This window comes from Salmo salar, chromosome ssa10, assembly GCF_905237065.1.
Source record: "Salmo salar chromosome ssa10, Ssal_v3.1, whole genome shotgun sequence".
NCBI lineage: Eukaryota > Metazoa > Chordata > Actinopteri > Salmoniformes > Salmonidae > Salmo > Salmo salar.
Genome location: NC_059451.1, coordinates 15,800,345 through 15,821,870, shown reverse-complemented (window position 1 = coordinate 15,821,870; position 21,526 = coordinate 15,800,345). Strand labels below are relative to the sequence as shown.

Genomic DNA, 21,526 nt, shown 5'->3' with positions numbered 1-21,526 from the left:
GCACATAAAACTCTTCTGAGACTTGCTTTCAATCAGATTTGGTCAGGTTGCCCCAAAAGTGACATATTACAGATTTAACTGAAAGGTGAAGGTGGTACTCAGGTAGGCCATCCTTCATAGTAAACCTCCAACATGATGAAGACTGGTTTATCATGACAGATAGAGGGGATCCTATTCAAATAAAACATATGCTCCTGCACAGCGAGAGAGCATGTTCAAATCAACCTCCAGTGGAGTTCCGTGTATGGTGGCTATGACCAAACACAAACACAGATACAGTCGTGGCCAAAAGTTGAAAAAATGACAAATACTAATTTCCACAAAGTTTGCTGCTTCAGTGTCTTTAGATATTTTTGTCAGATGTTACTATGGAATACTGAAGTATAATTACAAGCATTTCATAAGTGTCAAAGGCTTTTATTGACAATTACATGAAGTTGATACAAGGAGTCAATATTTGCAGTGTTGACCCTTCTTTTTCAAGACCTCTGCAATCCGCCCTGGCATGCTATCAATTAACTTCTGGGCCACATCCTGACTGATGGCAATGCCTGGAGTTTGTCAGAATTTGTGGGGTTTTGTTTGCCTCTTGAGGATTGACCACAAGTAATCAATGGAATTAAGGTCTGGGGAGTTTCCTGGCCATGGACCCAAAATATCGATGGTTTGTTCCCCGAGTCACATAGTTATCACTTTTGCCTTACGGCAAGGTGCTCCATCATGCTGGAAAAGGCATTGTTCATCACCAAACTGTTCCTGGATGGTTGGGAGAAGTTGGTCTCAGAGGACGTGTTGGTACCATTCTTTATTCATGGCTGTGTTCTTAGGCAAAATTGTGAGTGAGCCCACTCCATTGGCTGAGAAGCAACCCCACACATGCATGTCTCAGGATGCTTTACTGTTGGCATGACACAGGACTGATGGTAGCGCTCACGTTGTCTTCTCCGGACAAGCTTTTTTCCGGATGCCCCAAACAATCAGAAAGGGGATTCACCAGAGAAAATGACTTTACCCCAGTCCTCAGCAGTCCAATCCCTGTATCTTTTGCAGAATATCAGTCTGTCCCTGATGTTTTTCCTGGAGAGAAGTGGCTTCTTTGCTGCCCTCCTTGACACCAGGCCATCCTCCAAAAGTCTTCATCTCACTGTGCATGCAGATGCACTCACACCTGCCTGCTGCCATTCCTGAGCAAGCTCTGTACTGGTGGTGCTCCAATCCCGCAGCTGAATCAACTTTAGGAGACAGTCCTGGCGCTTGCTGGACTTTCTTGGGCGAATGAACAATTGAACCGCTCTCCTTGAAGTTCTTGATGATCCGATAAATGGTTGATTTAGGTGCAATCTTACTGGCAGCAATATCCTTGCCTGTGAAGCCCTTTTTGTGCAAAGCAATGATGACGGCACATGTTTCCTTGCAGGTAACCATGGTTGACAGAGGAAGAACAATGATTCCAAGCACAACCCTCCTTTTGAAGCTTCCAGTCTGTTATTCGAACTCAATCAGCATGACAGAGTGATCTCCAGCCTTGTCCTCATCAACACTCACACCTGTGTTAACGAGAGAATCACTGACATGATGTCAGCTGGTCCTTTAGTGGCAGGGCTGAAATGCAGTGGAATTTTTGGGGGGGGATTCAGGTAATTTTCATGGCAAAGAGGGAATTTGCAATTAATTGCAATTCATCTGATCACTCTTCATAACATTCTGGAGTATATGGAAATTGCCATCATACAAACTGAGGCAGCAGAATTTGTGAAAATTCATATTTGTGTCATTCTCAACTTTTGGCCACGACTGTACACACACACACACACACACTCTTCTGACGTGCTTCCTGCTCTCTGGTTGCATTTTTCTGGGAAGCAGAGCACAGAGGAGTGTGGACACACACATAAGCACGGAAGCAGAGATCTGTGTGTGTGTTTATTTCTGTGTGCGTGTGTGGCAGGAAGCCCAAAACATGTTCAGCAGTGTCAAGCGGGTCTCGTACACACACACACAGTCATACACACATGGAGGTAATCTGGCTCGCATTAGGCACAGTGAAAGAGGTGGGCGAGGTCCTCTGCATTATATCCCACCTCCTCCGCTCCTTTCACCCTACCAGTCTCCACCCCCCCGGCCATACGGCTCCACCCCCCCCTCAGGCCATGCGGCTCCAGCCCCCCCCAGGACATGCGGCTCCATCGCGTCCCCAGGCCATGCGGCTCCATTCCACCCCCAGGCCATGCAGCTCCATCCCACCCCAGGCCATGCAGCTCCATCCCACCCCCAGGCCATGCAGCTCCATCCCATCCCCAGGCCACGCAGCTCTGATGCCCCTCTTCCCCCTCCCTCCTTCCTACTTTTCACAGTTCCGTTGGAGTTTGTCTGACATTTATGTGCTGCTACCTTTGCAAAAACCACATCCTCCCTATTGGACAGCACACCCTAATTCATATCCAGTGTGTGTGTGTGTGTGTGTGTGTGTGTGTTTGTGTGTCTGTCTGAGTGTGTGTATGTTTGTGTGTGTGAGCATGTGGATATAAAGTGTGTGTGTGTGCGTGCGGGCGTGCGTGCATGTGTGTATGTGGATATAATGTGCGTGCGTGGATGCATGTGAATGTGTGTGCGTGAATGGGTGCGTGTGTGTGTGTGTGTGAGAGTGTGTGTGTGTGTGTGTGTGTGTGTGTGAGTTACGACCCGTCACCACAATTTGCCTGCGTGGCGTTCTCTTTGATACCCTCTTTGTTCCATCAAAGCTCAATGGGTGTTACAGTAGTCTAGTAGTCTAGATGCCAATTAGTCCCCAATAAGAAGACCACACCAGAGCCATGTGGGCACAGACCATGGCACGGAGATAAAAGGACAGGCAAAGGAGAAACCTTAATAGTGCGTAGCCTTGAACACGCACCAGCATCAAAGACGACTGAGGTTAGCTCGAGGACTAGACGAAGACCTTGCGAATGCAGACCATGAACTACAGAACAAAGTATTTACAGATTACAGTCTGGCTCAAAAACAGAAACCATATGAAAGTGCTTAAAATGCTTCAAATGTAGCAATTACCATATTGCACCTTAAAATGTGTTCGCAAAGTCACCACAAGTTCTTCAAAAGATACCGTCAGAGAAGTAACAGGGGACAAGAGAGGTAAAGAGAATCTTCCTAAATCTCTTGCAAAGAGCCAGAGCAGGCAGAGAAATGGAAGGAAGAACGGAGGGAGGGAGCAAGGGAAAGGTAAGAATCCTGCCCTTCTCAGTGGAAATATGTTTGGGAGCAGAAACCTGATGAACCAGGTGTGGAGCGAGAGAGACAGGTACAGCAGGACAGACCGAGAAAGGGAAGGTCACACACAGGGAGAAAGGGAGGGCGATAGGAAAAAAGTGAAAGAGAGATCAGAGTGAACTCAGCTTTGGGCTACAACCCTGGGCATTGTCCCAAAAAGTAAAGCTTCTCTCCCACAGCCAAGACAAGACAATAAGAGACAGGATGTGTTGTGTGGTGGGTACACCCCATGGCTCAGTATCGAGTCCGGGGCAAATTATTTTCCCAGCCATTGTTAACTTCAAAAAACATACTAAAGACTATGCGGTACCGAAGTATCATTCTTTGAGCTTGATGTTGCCAAGAATTCCTAGGTAAAGGACATAAATGACTATCCAAAGGAGTGTCATGGTATGCCTGTAATTCCTTTTGACACTATGCATACTTGCACTCAAATTGCATTGAAAATGCAAATGGGGTGGTTTGTATAGGGCAGGCCTTGGGTGAACGAAAGGGAGTACAATTATCTCCCTGAGGAGGTGGGTGTATTTGCATACAGGTAAAGGTGATTGGTGAATGTGTTTTTTTAGCCCCCGGACATACAGTGCCTTCAGAAAGTATTCATACCCCTTGACTCAGGGGCACAACTTTGGTTTTAGAAGTGAAGGGGGATATTACCTTACGTGAGGTCTGGGTGCATCTAAAGTTCACTTGCCTAGTTAAATAAAGGTGAAATAAATATAAATAAAAAAATTCTGCATTTCTACACAATCTAATATGACCCATGGCCCTTCTAGCTGACTCTATTTAGAACAAAAAGTATGCAAAAACGCCCAGTCATCAAGCTAGGTAAGAGATCATTATTAAATATGTTTAAGTGATAAAACTGAACTAGATCAAAGGTCATTTAATAATGAATATTGTGTTGCACCTTTAGCCAATAGCCTAACAAATTAACAAACTCTTTAAAAAATGAAGTACAAAGACTTAACTTTCGATTGTCATTATTAAGACATCCTCTATATAACATTTCAGCCTGAGCTGCCTGCACGACTGACCCCCAACAGTCTAGTCCATAACTCAACTCTCTCCCCAATGCAAATTCCTTCCCACCTTTAAGTAAATCAAAAACAAAAAAAACACCTACACCTACTGTATACATTAACACAAATAAACGGCACATCCTCCATATAATTAATATCATAGGCCGAAATACTGTAGAGCTCTCTTTACTTGCACACAATGTAACTGGGTCAACTAGTCCTGCCCCTGGGGGCCACTGCCCTGCAGCGCCACAACCCAATACACCCCACTCAGCTTTAGGATCTGAGTGAAACATTCTTTATTGGTTTCAAGTGTGTTAGGCCAGGTATTCCCAAACTGACATTTCTATGTACATTTGGTCGGGTTGCCCAAAAAGTGACATATTACAGATTTAACTGAAAGGTGAAGGTGGTACTCAGGTAGGCCATCCTTCATAGTAAACCTCCAACATGATGAAGACTGGTTTATCATGACAGATAGAGGGGATCCTATTCAATTAAAACATATGCTCCTGCATAGCGAGAGAGCATGTTCAAATCAACCTGCAGTGGAGTTCCGCGTATGGTGGCTATGACCAAACACAAGCACACACACACACACACACACACACACACCACTCTCTTCTGACGTGCTTCCTGCTCTCTGGTTGCATCTTTCTGGGAAGCAGAGCACAGAGGAGTGTGGACACACACATAGGCACAGAGGCAGGAGGAAGCAGAAATCTGTGTGTGCGTGTTTATTTCTGTGTGTGTGTGTGTGTGGCAGGAAGCCCAAAACATTTTCAGCAGTGTCAGGCCGGTCTCGTACACACACAGTCATAGACACATGGAGGCAATCTTGCTCGCATTAGGCACAATACACCCCATTCAGCTTTAGGATCTGAGTGAAACATTCTTTATTGGTTTCAGGTGTGTTAAACCAGGTACAGTATTCCCAAACTGGGGTATGCGTAACTGTGACAGTTGTGAATCAGATGCAGCCGAAGAGCTACTGGCCCCTTACCCGGGAAAGCACCGAACAACAGACAGGGACGTTGGACCATCGAAGAGGCGCAAATATAATGAGAACTACATTGATTTGGGGTTCACTTATATTGGGAGAAGTGCCTTTCCTCAGCCACAGTGTGCCATAGGTGCAAAAGTACTATCTCACAACTCAATGAAACCTTCACTCTTGCGCAGACAGTTAGAAACGAAACATGCCAATTTGAAAAAATAAGCCACGGAAGTTTTTTGAGCGAGAATTAAGACGACTTTCGAGTAGTAAGACGTATAAAAGCAACAGATACCATTTGTCACGTCCTGACCAGTGAAAGAGGTCATTTGCCATAGTAGTATGGTCAGGGCATGGCAGGGGGGTTTGTTTTGTATGTATTTTGGGTTTTCTGTTTCTATGTGGGTTGGTTCTAGTTGTCTATTTCTATGTGTTGGTTTTCATGTTCGGCCAAGTATGGTTTCCAATCAGAGGCACGTGTCTTTCGTTGTCTCTGATTGGAAGCCATACTTAGGCAGCCTGTTTTTCATTTGGGGTTGTGGGTAGTTGTTTTCCGTTCTAGTCTAAGTACCTGACGGGACTGTGTTGGTCGTTTTTGTTATTTTGTCAAGTGTCTTCATTAAAAGTATTGAAAATGAGCACTATCCACGCTGCGCCTTGGTCTCCATTTCACGACCCCTGTGACACCATTAATAAGAAGGGGGTAGAAGTGTCTTATATGGTGAGCTACCGAGTGGCTAGGACAGGCAAGCCCCATACAATTGTGTAGGATTTAATTCTTCCTGCTGCCGCTGATATGGCTGGGACAATGCTGGGGCAAAAGACCAAAATAACTATACAGACAATGCAACAAACAACACTGTTTCATGATGCATCAGTGACATGGCAGGAGATGTTTTGAAACAATTACTGTTTCGCATACAAGCCAGTGAATTCTATGCATTGAATGAATCAACAGACGTGGCGGGCCTGGCACAGATCCTGGAATATGTCCGTTACGTTTATGGGGGTCAATTAAGGAAGAGATCCTCTTTGGACACTACAGGAAGACGTTTTGGACACTCCTTACGACGGCCGTGACAGTATTAAAAATAAAAAACTGAAATATCTTATTTACAGAAGTATACCCTTTGCAATGAGACTGGAAATTGAGTTCAGGTGCATACTGTTTCCATTGATCATCCTTGAGATGTTTCTACAACTTGATTGGTGTCCACCTATGGTAAATTCAATTGATTGGACATGATTTGGAAAGGCACACACCTGTCTATATAAGGTCCCACAGTTGACAAAAACCAAGCCATGAGGTTGAAGGAATTGTCCATAGAGCTCTGAGACAGGATTGTGTCGAGGCACAGATATGAGGAAGGGTACCAAAACATTTCTGCAGCATTGAAGGTCCCCAAGGACACAGTGGCCGCCATCATTCTTAAATGGAAGAAGTTTGTAACCACCAAGACTCTTCCTAGAGCTTGAGTTTGCCAAAAGGCACCTAAAGACTCTCAGATCATGAAAAACAAGATTCTCTGTGATGAAACCAAAATTGAACTCTTTGGCCTGGAGGGAACCTGGCACCATCCCTACGGTGAAGCATCCCTACTCCACTATTCAAATCTTTCTAGTCCTACAGTGTACCTCAGGCCAACAGCTTTAAAGGATGTGACACCACCACTTAACATACCCTGTAACTCTTCTAATGTCCCAGCTTTGCAAATTTTGCTGCAAAGAGACAATCATTAGATCATTAGTGAGGTCGGGCACTGAAGTTGGGCGATTAGGCCTGGCTCGCAGTCGGCGTTCCAAATCATCCCAAAGGTGTTCGATGGGGTTGAGGTCCGGGCTCTGTGCAGGTTAGTCAAGCTCTTCCACACCGATCTTGAGAAACCATTTCTGTATGGACCTCACTTTGTGCACGGGGGCATTGTCATGCTGAAACAGCAAAGGGCCTTCCCCAAACTGTTGCCACAAAGTTGGAAGCACAGAATCATCATCATCGTTATTGTATGCTGTAGCTTTAAGATTTCCCTTCACTGGAACTAAGAGGCCTAGCCCGAACCATGAAAAACAGCCCCAGACCATTATTCCTCCTCCACCAAACTTTACAGTTGGCACTATGCATACAGGCAGGTGTCCTCCTAGCATCCGCCAAATTCAGATTCGTTCATCCGACTGCCAGATGGTGAAACGTGATTCAACACTCCAGGGAACACGTTTCCACTGCTCCAGAGTCCAATGGGGGCGAGCTTTATACCACTTCAGCCGATGTTTGGCATTGTGCATGGTGATCTTAGGCTTGTGTGCGGCTGCTTGGCCATGGAAGCTTCAGCACTCGGCGGTCCATGTAGTGTATACTTTAATCACTCTACCAACAAACCCTATACTCATTAAAACTCATCACCTTATTATACAACTTTAACCCTATCTGATCCTACCCCAGGCCAACAGCCTGAGCTGACGGGACACTACCACTCAACACACGCCGTAACTCTTCCGAAGTCAAATCTCCTATCCCCAAGTACTTCTTTGCAGCTGCCACCACAACATCTATTTTCTGCGATTTGCGTTCTATTTCTGTGGTACGGTATAAACCCTACTGAAGCATATATCACTCACTGGCCTATCCCTCTGTGCTGGCACTATTCACAGGGATCCACTCAGAATCCTTCTCCTTTGACCCATCCTCCTCTACTTTCTTCACTGCCTCAGCATACGACACCTTCTGCACTACTCGGACTCTAGCCACCTCAACCTGCCTCTATCGCACCGGACACTTCTGATCCCCAGCAACATGGGCACCCCTACAGTTGACACACAGAACTTTATCCACCGAAACCACACAACCCTTTACCCCATGCTCTCCTGCACACTTCCCACATCTTGGAATCTCCATCCGACACACTGCTGCGACATGACCATAAACGTTGCACCTGAAACAGCGTAGTGGATTCGCCACAAAAGCTCTAACAGGACAACTGATATATCCTAACATGACCTTGTCGGGTCAAGACTCTGACTCAAAACTCAAAAGGACTGACAGTGACTCCTCTGTTTCACCACGCTGGATCTGCGTTGCACCAAGCAAACATCGGCCATCACAAACACCAGGAATCTTCCATTTCAATTGCTCCACCTCCACACTTAACGCTATCCCAGAAATCACTCCTTTCAAATGGTGCCTTGTTACTAAGAGCAAGAAACAGATCTTGACTCAAGTTGCGTATCACGGAGCGCCCGCTCCCTCTGGTCAGAAGAAACATTAACAAATATTACAAGTCCACTACGTGTTACCTTCACTGATTCAACTGCACCCAACTCCTTTCTTACCCAACCTGAAACCACACGTCAAGGATCCACTTTCTCAAAATAATGTCACTCCTAACTGGATCAGATTGTTCTTTATCATGTCCATTGATTTACATTTACATTTTACATTTTAGTCATTTAGCAGACGCTCTTATCCAGAGCGACTTACAGTAGTGAGTGCATAGATTTTCATACCGATCCCCCGTGGTAATGGAACCCACAACATTGGCATTGCACGCACCATGCTCTACCAACTGAGCAACACAGGACTACTTCATAATATAACCAGTTGATGTTACAGTTTCAATAAATGGCACTTTCTTTTATTGACTCATTTATTTACTACATGACCCAATATGCATTGAGGCAGGTAGCGTTCTGGTATCCGCCAAACCCAGATTCGTCAGTTGGACTGCCAGATGTTGAAACGTGATTCATCACTCCAGAGAACAGATTTCCACTGCACCAGAGTCCAATGGCGGCAAGGTTTACACCACTTCATGGTCGAATTGCTGCAAAGAATCCACTACTAAAGGACACCAATCAGAAGAAGAAACTTGCTTGGGCCAAGAAACACAAGCAATGGACATTCGACCGGTGGAAATCTGTCCTTTGGTCTGATGAGTCCAAATTTGAGATTTTTGGTTCCAACCGCAGTGTCTTTGTGAGACGCAGAGTAGGTGAACAGATGATCTCCGCATGTGTGGTTCCCACTGTGAAGCATGGAGGAGGTGGTGTGATGGTGCTTTGCTGGTGACACTGTCAGTGATTTATTTAGGTTCAAGGCACACTTAACCAGCATGGCTACCACAGCATTCTGCAGCGTTACGCCATCCCATCTGGTTTACGCTTAGTGGAACTATCATTTGTTTTTCAACAGGACAATGGCCCAACACACATCCAGGCTGTGTAAGTGCTATTTGACAAAGAAGGAAAGTGATGAAGTGCTGCATCAGGTGACCTGGCCTCCACATTCACCCAACCTCAACCAAATTGAAGAAAATCAAATATATTTACATTTGTTAAATACTTTTTCGGTGACTACATGATTCCACGTGCCACTTCATAGTTTTGATGTCCTCACCACCACTCAACAAAGCAGAAAACAGCAAAAACAAAGAAAAACCCTTAAATGAGTAGGTATCCAATTTAGCAATTAGGATTCGTCATCTGTAAAGGTTGTGATAAATTAGCCATTGTTTCTCACTTTTAGCATATAGATAAATGCACACATATTTTTTTCAGTGTTTGTTCTAAAAATAAGGGTACTCAGAAAAAAAATCAAGCGAGTACTTGAACAGTCAAAAAAGGTCATATGCCTGTCCAGTCTCAGCATTGACTCCTGTCAAAATAAAGGTTAAATCAAATTTTAAAAACACACGTGCGTGAACACACACATACACACTCCTACCACAATTGCGAAGTGCAAAGACTTCAGCCAATGACCACAAAAACACGCTAAACATACCATAGAGCGCACACACAAATTCCTCTTGACCCTACCCCACACACTCCTGATTAGAGGTCGACCGATTAATCGGAATGGCAGATTAATTAGGGCCGATTTCAAGTTTTCATAACAATCGTAAATCGGTATTTTCAGACGCCGATTTGGCCGTTTTTTTTTTTTAGACCTTTATTTAACTAGGCAAGTCAGTTAAGAACACATTCTTATTTTCAATGACGGCCTAGGAACGGTGGGTTAACTGCCTTGTTCAGTGGCAGAATGACAGATTTTTACCTTGTCAGCTTGGGAATTCAATCTTGCAACCTTACGGTTAACTAGTCAAACGCTCTAACCACCTGCTTTACATTGCACTCCACGAGGAGCCTGCCTGTAGTAAGAATGCAGTAAGAAGCCAAGGTAAGTTGCTAGCTATCATTAAACTTATCTTATAAAAAAAAAAAAAAAATAATCATAATCACTAGTTAACTACACATGGTTGTTGATATTACTAGTTTATCTAGCCTGTCCTGCATTGCATATAATCGCTTAGGTACACATTGCTCCAACCATAAACACCAATGCCTTTCTTAAAATCAATACACAAGTATATATTTTTAAACCTGCATATTTAGTTAATATTGCCTGCTAACATGAATTTCTTTTAACTAGGGAAAATGTGTCACTTCTCTTGCAAACAGAGTCAGGGTATATGCAGCAGTTTGGGCCGCCTGGCTCGTTGCGAACTGTGAAGACTATTTCTTCCTAACAAAGACAGCCGACTTCGCCAAACGGGGGATGATTTAACAAAAGCACATTTGCGAAAAAAGCACAATCGTTGCACGACTGTACCTAACCATAAACATCAATGCCTTTCTTAAAATCAATACACAGATGTATTTTTAAACCTGCATATTTAGCTAAAAGAAATCCAGGTTAGCAGGCAATATTAACCAGTTGAAATTGTGTCACTTTGCGTTCATTGCACGCAGAGTCAGGGTATATGCAACAGTTTGGGCCGCCTGGCTCATTGCGAACTAATTTGCCAGAATTTTACGTAATTATGACATAACATTGAAGGTTGTGCAATGTAACAGGAATATTCAGACTTAGGGATGCCACCCGTTAGATAAAATACGGAACAGTTCCGTATTTCACTGACAGGAAAAACATTTTGTTTTCGAGATGATAGTTTCCGGATTTGACCATATTACTGACCTAAGGCTCGTATTTCTGTGTGTTATTATGTTATAATTAAGTCTATGATTTGATAGAGCAGTCTGACTGAGCGATGGTAGGCAGCAGCAGGCTCGTATGCGTTCATTCAAACAGCACTTTCGTGCGTTTGCCAGCAGCCCTTCGCAATGCATTGCGCTGTTTATGACTTCACGCCTGTCAACTCCCAAGATTAGGCTGGTGTAACCGATGTGAAATGGCTAGCTATTTAGCCGGGTGCGCGCTAATAGCGTTTCAAACGTCACTCGCTCTGAGACTTGGAGTAGTTTTTCCCCTTGCTCTGCATGGGTAACGCTGCTTCGAGGGTGGCTGTTTGATTGATGCCAGGCTTGGGTTCCGAGCGCTACATACCACTACACCAGTCTGTTTGCATTCGACACCAATCTTCTTCAACACCCCAGCTCCATTTGTATCGCCCTCTTCCTCAAATTCAAATCCAACCTCTGCTCTCCTCATTCTCTTTGACCTCTTCTTCCTCTTATTTCCCCTCCATTCCTCCTCAGAAAATCCACCTTTCTGTGTCACTGTCCCAATATTCCTCTTCTCCCGACTTTGTTTGCGGCCAGGTGTCATCCTGACGTAACTCCATCTCATAATCGTCCTGCTCACCTCCGAAACTCTGTTAAACTCTCCTGTGCCGGTCCAATCCATTCACGTTGTCATGCTGCGTCACGCAGTTGCTAAAATTATCGTCACGCAATCCCTTCTCAAAGTCAGGGTATGAGTCGAGAAACGCGCATATTTTACTCGAAAGTACAGTACCAGTCAAAAGTTTGGACACACTTACTCATTCCAGGGTTTTCTTTATTTTTACTATTTTCTACATTGTAGAATAATAGTGAAGACATAAAAACTATGAAATAACACACAAGGAATCATGTAGTAACCCAAAAAGTGTTTCAGATTCTTCAAAGTAGTCACCCTTTGCCTTGATGACAGCTTTGCACAATCTTGGCATTTTTACCCATCTACCAATAGGTGCTCTTCTTTGCGAGGTACTTGAAACTCCCTCTGGTCTTTGTGGTTGAATCTGTGTTTGAAATTCACTGCTCGACTGAGGGACCTTACAGATAATTGTATGTGTGGGGTACAGAGATGTCATTCAAAAATCCTGTTAAACACTATTATTGCACACAATGAGTCCATGCAACTTATGTGACTTGTTAAGCAATGTTTTACTCCTGAACTTTTTTAGGCTTGCCATAACAAACGGGTTGAACCTTATTGACTAAAGACATTTCAGCTTTTCATTTTTATTAATTTGTAAACAAAAAATTAAAAAAACATAATTCCACTTTGACATTATGGAGTATTGTGTTTAGGCCAGTGACCCAAAATCTCAATTTAATCAATTTTATATTGAGGCTGTAACACAACAAAATGTGGAAAAAGTCAAGGGGTGTGAATATTTTCTGAAGGTGCTGTATTCTGTAGAGTCAGGTGTGTGTACTTTATCTGGATAATCTGGATTTGTCATTCTATCAACAACATATGTATTGATAAGCAACTGCTCGCTAAGGTCACGGTTAGAATGAGGGTAATGATTAAGGTTAGGGTAAGGGTTAAGTTTAGGGTTAGGGTAAGAGTTAGGGTTAAAGCTAGGGTTAGTAGATAGTTAGTTGAAATGTTACTGATAGTCTTGTAGAGCATCTTCAGATGGACCACCAAAATAAAGTGTTACTGCGTTTTCAATGCATGCTGGTCATTACTCTGTTTGCTCACTTCAATTTGATGGACCTACGATGCTACGGCTACATTTCCCAATTCAGCAGAAACTTGCATAAAGAGTAACACTGTTGACATTAGCAAACACACACATATGGGAAAGCTAGGCTAACACAGGCACACTCACAAAGCAAGGTCCGCCGACGCATGTGACCTTTTGTCGTTATCATGCAGATAACGACAAAGGTCACAACGTTCACACCGTCCTACCTTTTTATTTGTGTGTCTCAAACAGCTCCTGTAAAAACATAGACAGACAAAAGCAACTAAAAAAGGTAAGTTCATCCATTTACCACCTAGCACATGGCATCTGTCATAGATCAAACACAGCATTCAAATAGAAAAGCATATTTTGACAGAGCACCGAACACTGGTTGAATGAGATAGGATAAGCCTGCATGGTATTCTCTTGCACAAAGAGGGGAATACCGTATTCCCTCATGCTTACGGTTCTACAACTGACACTGTGGGAAAAGGAGACCGTTTGGCCTCTATTCCTCTCCTGCCCTTTACCAGCGATGGTACACTTCCTCTACCAGACACTTTCTCTCCACTCAACAGCTTTCTTTCTTTCTTTTCTCTCTCTCTTTCTATTCTTTTTTTGTGTGTGCATCTCTGCAGTTCTTGAGCAGAGAAGATACAATGGCCGTCTGTCTATGAGACCTGTTTCCTGAGTCATCGGTCGACATGGGACTCTGAGGGAAATAATGACACGGGCCCAGTTTCCCGATAGCGGTGGAATTTAGGCTGACGAGTGTTTTAACAGCGCATCGTTCCCACAAACAACAGCCGAAGATGTGACACGTGTTTCCCAAAACACCACACAGAAAGAACTTTCGCTAAGAGCGTCATTGGAGAATGTGTCGATTGGCTAATGATAGGACCGAAAGAAAGGCAGCGCTGCTCTCAGATCAGCTTACTCCAGTCACATCTCACCTGAATATTATACACTGATTGTACAAAACATTAAGAACACCCTCCTAATATTGACTTGTACCAACCCACCCCCCCACCTCCCCCCCAAGTGCAGCTTTAGTAACAATGGTTCTCTTTTAATTATTTGTATCGATATCTCACAAGTGGGATTCACCAGAATTAGCTCGTAGAACCAATCATACATGTCTGTCGGAGACAGTGGCGAATGAAGGAGCCTCCTCCCCTCAAACTAAAGAGCCAATTGCCCACCCCTCTGATCATTCTCGTTCTTCTGAGTCAGGATGAGGTCAAAGAAGGGGAAGAGGATGAGGCCGTGGACAAAAAGCCTGTACAGAACAGTGATGGAGTACCAGTCCAGGTTCTTTCCAAGAGTAGATGGGTCCTGCATGTCCAGGATTTTTCCAGCTACGAGAAATATGATCCCAAATGGAAAATACCTGTCCGGAAATGAAAAAAGGAAGAACTGTGTTTCACTGTTGTTCAATAAACACCTCAAAAGACTGTCTATACAACCTACAAGTAACTGCCAAAATAAAGGAAACACCAACATAAAGTGTCTTTATTAATAGGGTGTTGGGCCACAATGAGCAAGAATGTTGATGGTTGTGGAAAAGGTGCCACTCCAGAATCATAAGTGTTAAATTTGGTTGAGATCTGGTGACTAAGACGGCCATTGCATATGGTTTACATCGTTTTCATGCTCATGAAACCATTCAGTGATCACCCGTGCCCTGTGGACGTGGGCATTGTCATCCTATGGGGGCTTAGCCATGGTAACCAAAATAATGGTCTGCCCAGCATTTTTATACATGACCCTAAGCATGATGGGATGTTAATTGCTTTAAATAACTCGGAAACCACACCTGTGTGGAAGCACCTGCTTTCAATAAACTGTATCCCTCATTCACTCAAGTGTTTCCATTATTTTCGCAGTTACCTGTAGCTCTCCTCAGCCTGACTTGATCTGTTTCCTGTTAAACTGTTCACTGGTGTGCCATCCAGTTTATGCCGCCAAGAGCAGGTTTTTCAGCTACTAAAAATTGTAAAAATGCTCGCAAGCATGTGAGGAAGTTCAGCATGCTCAAGAATGATCAGAGGGCAGGTAAGTGGCTGTTTAGTATGAGGGGAGGGGCTTCCTCATTTGCCACTCGACCTGTCTGTCTCCGACAGACTTGTTTTGGTAAATCCCACTTGGGAGATATCTCACTCATAATATCAGAGATCCGGGGTTACACAAGTAACCTTAAGTGTTGGGAAACAGCTCAAGGCCCGTATCCACAAAGCATCTTCAAAAAGGTTCTAAGAATCCTGTTAAAACCTGTTTTAAGACAACAACAAAGTCTGAGCCATGAGTAAAATCCACTCATAAAAGTTTATCTCAGCTGGTAATCACGACAGTTTGAGGCACCGCAAGTTATGGAGATGGCGCCTATTGACAATGTTGCAAATTATGGGACTTGAAGCTGTGCACGCTTCAAATGTTGCAATGATAAAATGTTTGATATAATTTTGGCCTGACACGATCACTTTGCCTACTCTTAATTCTTGGCTAATATATTGGCATGCATAACCCTTTTTTCTAAAAGCAATTCTGATGGTTGTTAAAAGCGTCATTTTGATAATTATACTGTTATATCAACACACTCCCGTTTAACAACTCCAAATCGCTTTGGTACAGTTGGCATCAAACACAAAGTTAACATAGGCCCCAGATGCCTTCAATTGCCCAACTTACAGGCATACCCAATTTTAGCATATTTTTTTAACAACGTGATATTGCGCTTAGGGTTGCAATGTGAGGGTATATTACTGGAACCGTTCTATGTTTACCAGTAAACTACCATCATTTTGGTATCTTTCAAGGATTTTATGTAATCTATCACAAGACACCTAGTGGCCTTTTTAGGGTACTTCAGATTATCACAGGTGTCTGTAATTATCTCTGGTGGCAGTTATGAAAAAAGTCAATAGTTGGACAAGTTGCAGAGGTAATTAAAAAATAATGGCATTGTTGATTAAATGCTTTTTTCATTAATTACGCCATTTTCTCTTGAACTGTATGGTCTATCTACTTGAAACTGTTGGACATCATGGACACAGATATAAAAAAAAATCACATATATGAATACATTTTATAAAAGTTATTAAAGTATTAATTACCAAAATTACTGAAGATTATGATAATTTGGGTAAATTATTGGTAGCTTTGCAAACACTAAGGGTTAACTTGAAATAACATGATGGACTGTAGGTTATTTGGCATATCATGTGAAATCATTTTCAAAAGCGCTAGAGATACTGTTGTAATGTAGGTCTAGACTATTTATGATCATATAGTAATATCCAAACAGTCTTTCAACAACTCCAAAGCAACTGCATGTGGCGCAGGAACCACTGACTCGCTGCATTTTCCTATTATCAGGACACCTGCTGGTAACTCTTAAACGGTTAGGACAGCTCATGAGGTGTCCTAAATATCTGTTGACTAGGTCTGACTCTTATGACTAAAGAGGCTTCATGCTTAGCTTTTATTTTTACCCATAAGAGTCGGAGGAAAATGTATCTATTCCAATTTCCTACTCTAAGAAGCTTTGTGGATATGGGCCCAGAGATTAAACAATGCTCCTACGAATGTTCTTACAATGAATTTAGCCTTAAGATGCTTTTCGGAAACCAGGCCCAGGTATTTCTCCCAATGCAAAGTTTTCATTCTTGACATTTTTTTCCCAAAGGGGAATAGGCCTAAAATATAAAAGCAAAGCTACAACTGGAAATTGTCTTCACTATAGTTAATCTATATTTATTTGGAGGACTCTGAGGAAGTCGTCAGAGTCCACTCGGGCTCCCGAGGGGCGCAGTGGTCTAAGGTACTGCATCTCAGTGCTAGAGGCGTCCCTACAGTCCCTGGTTCGATTCCAGGCTGTATCACAACCGGCCTTGATTGGGAGTTCCATAGGGCAGCGCGCAATTGGCCTAGCATTGTCCGGGTTTGGCCGTCATTGTAAATAAGAATTTGTTCTTAACCGACTTACCTAGTTAAATAAATGTTGAATTTTTTTTTAAATAAAAGGTGAAAGTGCTTTCCAAATCTGCAAAACTAACGCTCACGTTTTATACACGTTTTACTGTACAAATACATAACAGCACCCACACACGCGTCAACATCAACTACTTATCATTCTGTCCCAGGGACAATCATTCAAAAGAGACAATGTTAGTTAGTATCCTTACCTGAGAATGTCTAATCACATAGTTGCATTGAAAACCTCCTCCAATTTTTTGTTGTTGTTGTCTGTTTCCAATGTTCACTATTCCCATTGATTAGGAGAATAACATACAGTACATTGTTCTCGTCGGATATTGGATGCATTCCAGTTACTGTCTGTGTGCTTCGGCTGTACATTACTTGGGTGACATAAGAACTTCATTAGCTCTTCAAACCTTGCATGACCAACTGTGGACTAGAGACATATAATGGCAGTGAAAATGTCAAGGAGGTCGACTGGAGTGGAGATTGTGGTAGACTCACTGAGTCCCTTCTGTCCTCCACAGCAGCGGAAACAAAGCACAGAACCTATTGGAAGCATCCGCTTACTGGTTAACACTGGCTACCGCTCTTGCCCACACATGGAGGAGGAGGAGGAGGAGGAGGAGGGGGAAATGAGGGAAGAAAGAAGGAGGAAGGATGATTGTTAAGCACAGTGGTGATGTGGAGCAGGGTTGGGGATTTTGCCACAGAGATTTTAATGAGCAAGCTCCCGGCAAAACCACCATGACGCATGGTCTATTCAAACAAGCTGCACTTGTAACAGACCAAGAGGGAGGTGCTTGCACAACACACACTTGTATTGCTCCTGATGGTCAGACAATGTGCAAACACCTTTTCGTGTCAAAACATTGGCTCAATACTCGCTGTGTGTTATACAGCTGTAACACAAGCCTTGCAAAACATGTTTTAGAAATAAATGTGCAATTAGGATTGTGCATGCAATCCTAATTGCACCGCAGACAGGCACACTGCTACCACTAAGACAGAGAATGCATCACAACCCTTTATGGTGCACTAGTTTTGACCAGGGCTCATATAGGGACTAGGGTGCCATTTGGGACACAGGCAGACAAAACACTAACGGCTGCATATAGAAACAGCTCACAACTGTGTTCTGTTCCGTAGTCATTTAAAATGTGGCACAAACTAGATATTTTTCCATGCAAGTCAACTGCTTGTTTTAAACCGAATCATTCAGTTCATTGTTCACAGAATAATATATTAGATAAAACACCCAGAAGACAGAACAAATGAATGTTACGGTGACCCTAATTCCTAACCTTTAAAACCTACCAGGAACTTTTTAGGAACCAAGGACAATTAGCTGGCGACACATGGGTGGGCGTGGGTGTTGGCGAGGGTGGGCAGAAGGCTACACAGCGATAGCTCTGCCAAGTAGTGCCAACAGCTGCAGAGAGGCTGGCTGTGATAACTGTGTGTGTGTGTGTGTGTGTGCGCGCGCGCGCGCGTGTGTGTGTGTGTGTGTGTGTGTGTGTGTGTGTGTGTGTGTGTGTGTGTGTGCGTGTGCGTGTGTGCGCGCGTGTACGCGTGTGTGTATGAACGAGAGCGAGAGAGAGAATGTCAAACCACATTCCCTCCACTCTGCTGCGACACTGTCAGTAGAAGTGCGTGACCCAGAGACCGGCGCAACCATATAAGGAGAGAGGAGGAAATTAGACCAGGAAGTGGGAAGTCCTGCTTGTGGGGAGCCACGTGGTTTCCAGTATTCTGATGCGATCACTGACAAACATGGGCCGACACACACAGAGCAAATAACTGCATCTGAACACCACACATAGCTTACGACTGCCAATAAAAACATTGCGCTAAAGTCAATTGCAAGAACAAGACAGTGGGGAAATGAGGCAAGCCTGGAGTGATGTTTCCCTCAATCTTGGACAACCGTTTGGGCAATCAGGTTAATTAGTGCATTTCCAATGACACTAAGCACCGTGTTGCAATCTTAACAGTACTGCCATGACGTACAATGTCCGCAATAATTGTAATGCTCACACGATGACAGGCGAGCGCACACGCACACACGTCTGTCTGTCTGCGTATGCGAGTGCATACTGTATGTGCATGTCTGTGTGCACGTGTACACACACAAATATGTATACAGAGCCAGACACGCACTGTATGCCTGGCTTGGCCTGTCCGTGGTTTGGCTGGAACATAGCAGCGGGCCCGGCGTGGCTGGGCTGTGCTCTATAGAACCCTTGTGCATGCAGAGATGACACAGACCAGTCAAGGCAGCCACTGACGTCTCCAATCCCAGAGTCGACGCACCACGGCTGGGCACCCAGCCACCCCGCCTGCCCCTGCTCCAGCACTGACTCCACGCAGCAGACCTTGAGACGGACATACAGTACAGTACTAGATGGCCCAGGGTCTACTGACAATAAATAGGATACTACCAGTTCATTATCTCTTCCTTGTCTACAGTCTTGGTCTTATCACAAGGGCTATAGTACTGGCTGTCATTCATTCAGACTCAAGCCTTTATCCAGGCTTAGGCATAGTTCTAGATGCAACAATTCAGGAAATGTATTTAGACTGAATACAACATGAATTGGAGTTCGTTATCTGTATTTTGCAGAAGGGTTAACTATGTTTTTGAAAGAGGTACATTCAATTTCCCATTCATTCAATCCCTGAATTACACAGTTGAAGTGAATGGAGCATATCCTGTCCTTCAAATAGGCATTGCCGATGTGGACGTGATAGGTTCCTAAGGAAAATAGGAAATGTCCGTGCTACTGAATGTTACAGTAAAGATGTCAGGAATCAGGATTGTGTATGCCACAGTTTGTTCCTCAGAAGGGAGGCTTGTGTTTGTAAAAGCCAACAAGCTGATAAGATAAAACCCGGTTCAACCGAAGGTTCAACCGACTGGCTGCTGGCTAGTTGGCTGCGTTTCTGCGGCAGACAGAGCACTCGTATCATGCTGTGAGAATGTAGGCCTACATTTGAATTGATTAAATCAACAAAACCATATTGACACCATTTCATTTCCATTCAACAATGCTTCTTTCTTACTCGTTCATTTGATTAAATAGGGCACTTGTCAATACGGTTTTGCAAGGTGGTATTTGTTCTGCTATGTTTGCAGGTGTATGCATGTTCAGGCATTGTGTGTGGGGGTTGCTTTGCCAGCATCATTGTAGGTAAACCAGACAGAAAGAACATTGACCTTCAAAAGGTAACCTTTTCTCTCAGTAAATAATCCACATTGGTCGACCTCAAGTTGAGTCACAATAGAAAACCTCATGGAATCCCTCTCTCTTTGCTCTCCGGGTGAAATATCATCACATTTGAGATCATATTCAGAGATGAGCCGGCAGGCAAAGCCCACTCACAGCGTCACTCACAGACCGCGCTAGAATCTTCCTCTACGGTGCAGCTGTAGTCAACCACACACACACACACACACACACACACACACACACACACACACACACACACACACACACACACACACACACACACCCATACTCTCTCTCTCGTTCTCCCACGCGCAAAGTGCCCTCTGGGGGCTGTATAACTTTTGATATTATAGACACCCCCCTTCACACTCCCACCCCCGCTAATTGTTCTCTTTGACGTACACAGGCGTGCTGGGGTGTGAGGATGACACACAGGCACACAAACACAGGCTATGCCTAATACCATTGTATTATCACTGTTGAAATGATTGTGTGATTCTGCTTGTGTTCTCAGCCATCTGCTAACAGGCGCAGTATTTCACTCAGTATAGTGCTGAAATAAAGCAATGAACCATCTTTGGAGCTTTCTACTGCATACATTTACTGCTGCACAAGTGGCACCTGCACTACAGAAATGTAGTAGAAACATTCGATACATGTATTAACAGCAGCAGAGGTCAACCGAAATAAATTGTGTTTTGTCCTTACAATTTGCACTTGCAACCCTGCACCCAAAGAGAGTATGCTAGTCATTTACCGACACATTAGCAATCTAATGTGTCGGGGGGGAGCCAAAAGACACTCACTCTGATCGTGCCTTTCTCTGTCGTTGCTCATCATGCGGTCCCCGCGTGCTCTCTGGCTCTCCGACATAACCTGTGTAACCTTCCAGCAGGCCAGAGGTTTACAGGTAAACACAGCCTGTGCAACGCTGATATGGATCCTGACTGCACCTGATGGAGGGAACTTATATTAATGAAGACACATATAGACATACTGTGCATGCTGTATATATATATTAAACAATAGGGCCATTATGAACACGCAACAATCAATGAGAAAAAATACACAATTACACACACGCCAAGATATACAAGATACTGTATAAGATATCAGGAACTACCGTGCAATAAAAACAGTTCTGTACTGAGTTACTGTACTGTAAAAACAGTTCTGTACTGAGTTACTGTACTGTAAAAACAGTTCTATACTGAGTTACTGTACTGTAAAAACAGTTCTGTACTGAGTTACTGTACTGTACTGTAAAAACAGTTCTGTACTGAGTTACTGTACTGTACCCCTGAGACACCCCCAGGGAGTAGGGTAACAGCCAGGGTCACCATT

At 43.7% G+C, this 21,526-nt stretch overlaps 1 long non-coding RNA gene across 2 annotated transcripts in view; it reads right to left on the bottom strand.

Annotated features, from left to right (window-relative positions):
• LOC106613606 (uncharacterized) overlaps positions 1–21,129 on the bottom strand; it is a 58,930-nt gene extending 37,801 nt beyond the window's left edge. For both annotated transcript variants that reach the window (XR_006756900.1, XR_001330527.2), the window contains exon 1: positions 20,989–21,129. This is a non-coding gene — a long non-coding RNA (uncharacterized lncRNA). The remainder of the gene's footprint in view (positions 1–20,988) is intronic.
• Between the last annotated feature and the right edge of the window lie 397 nt (positions 21,130–21,526).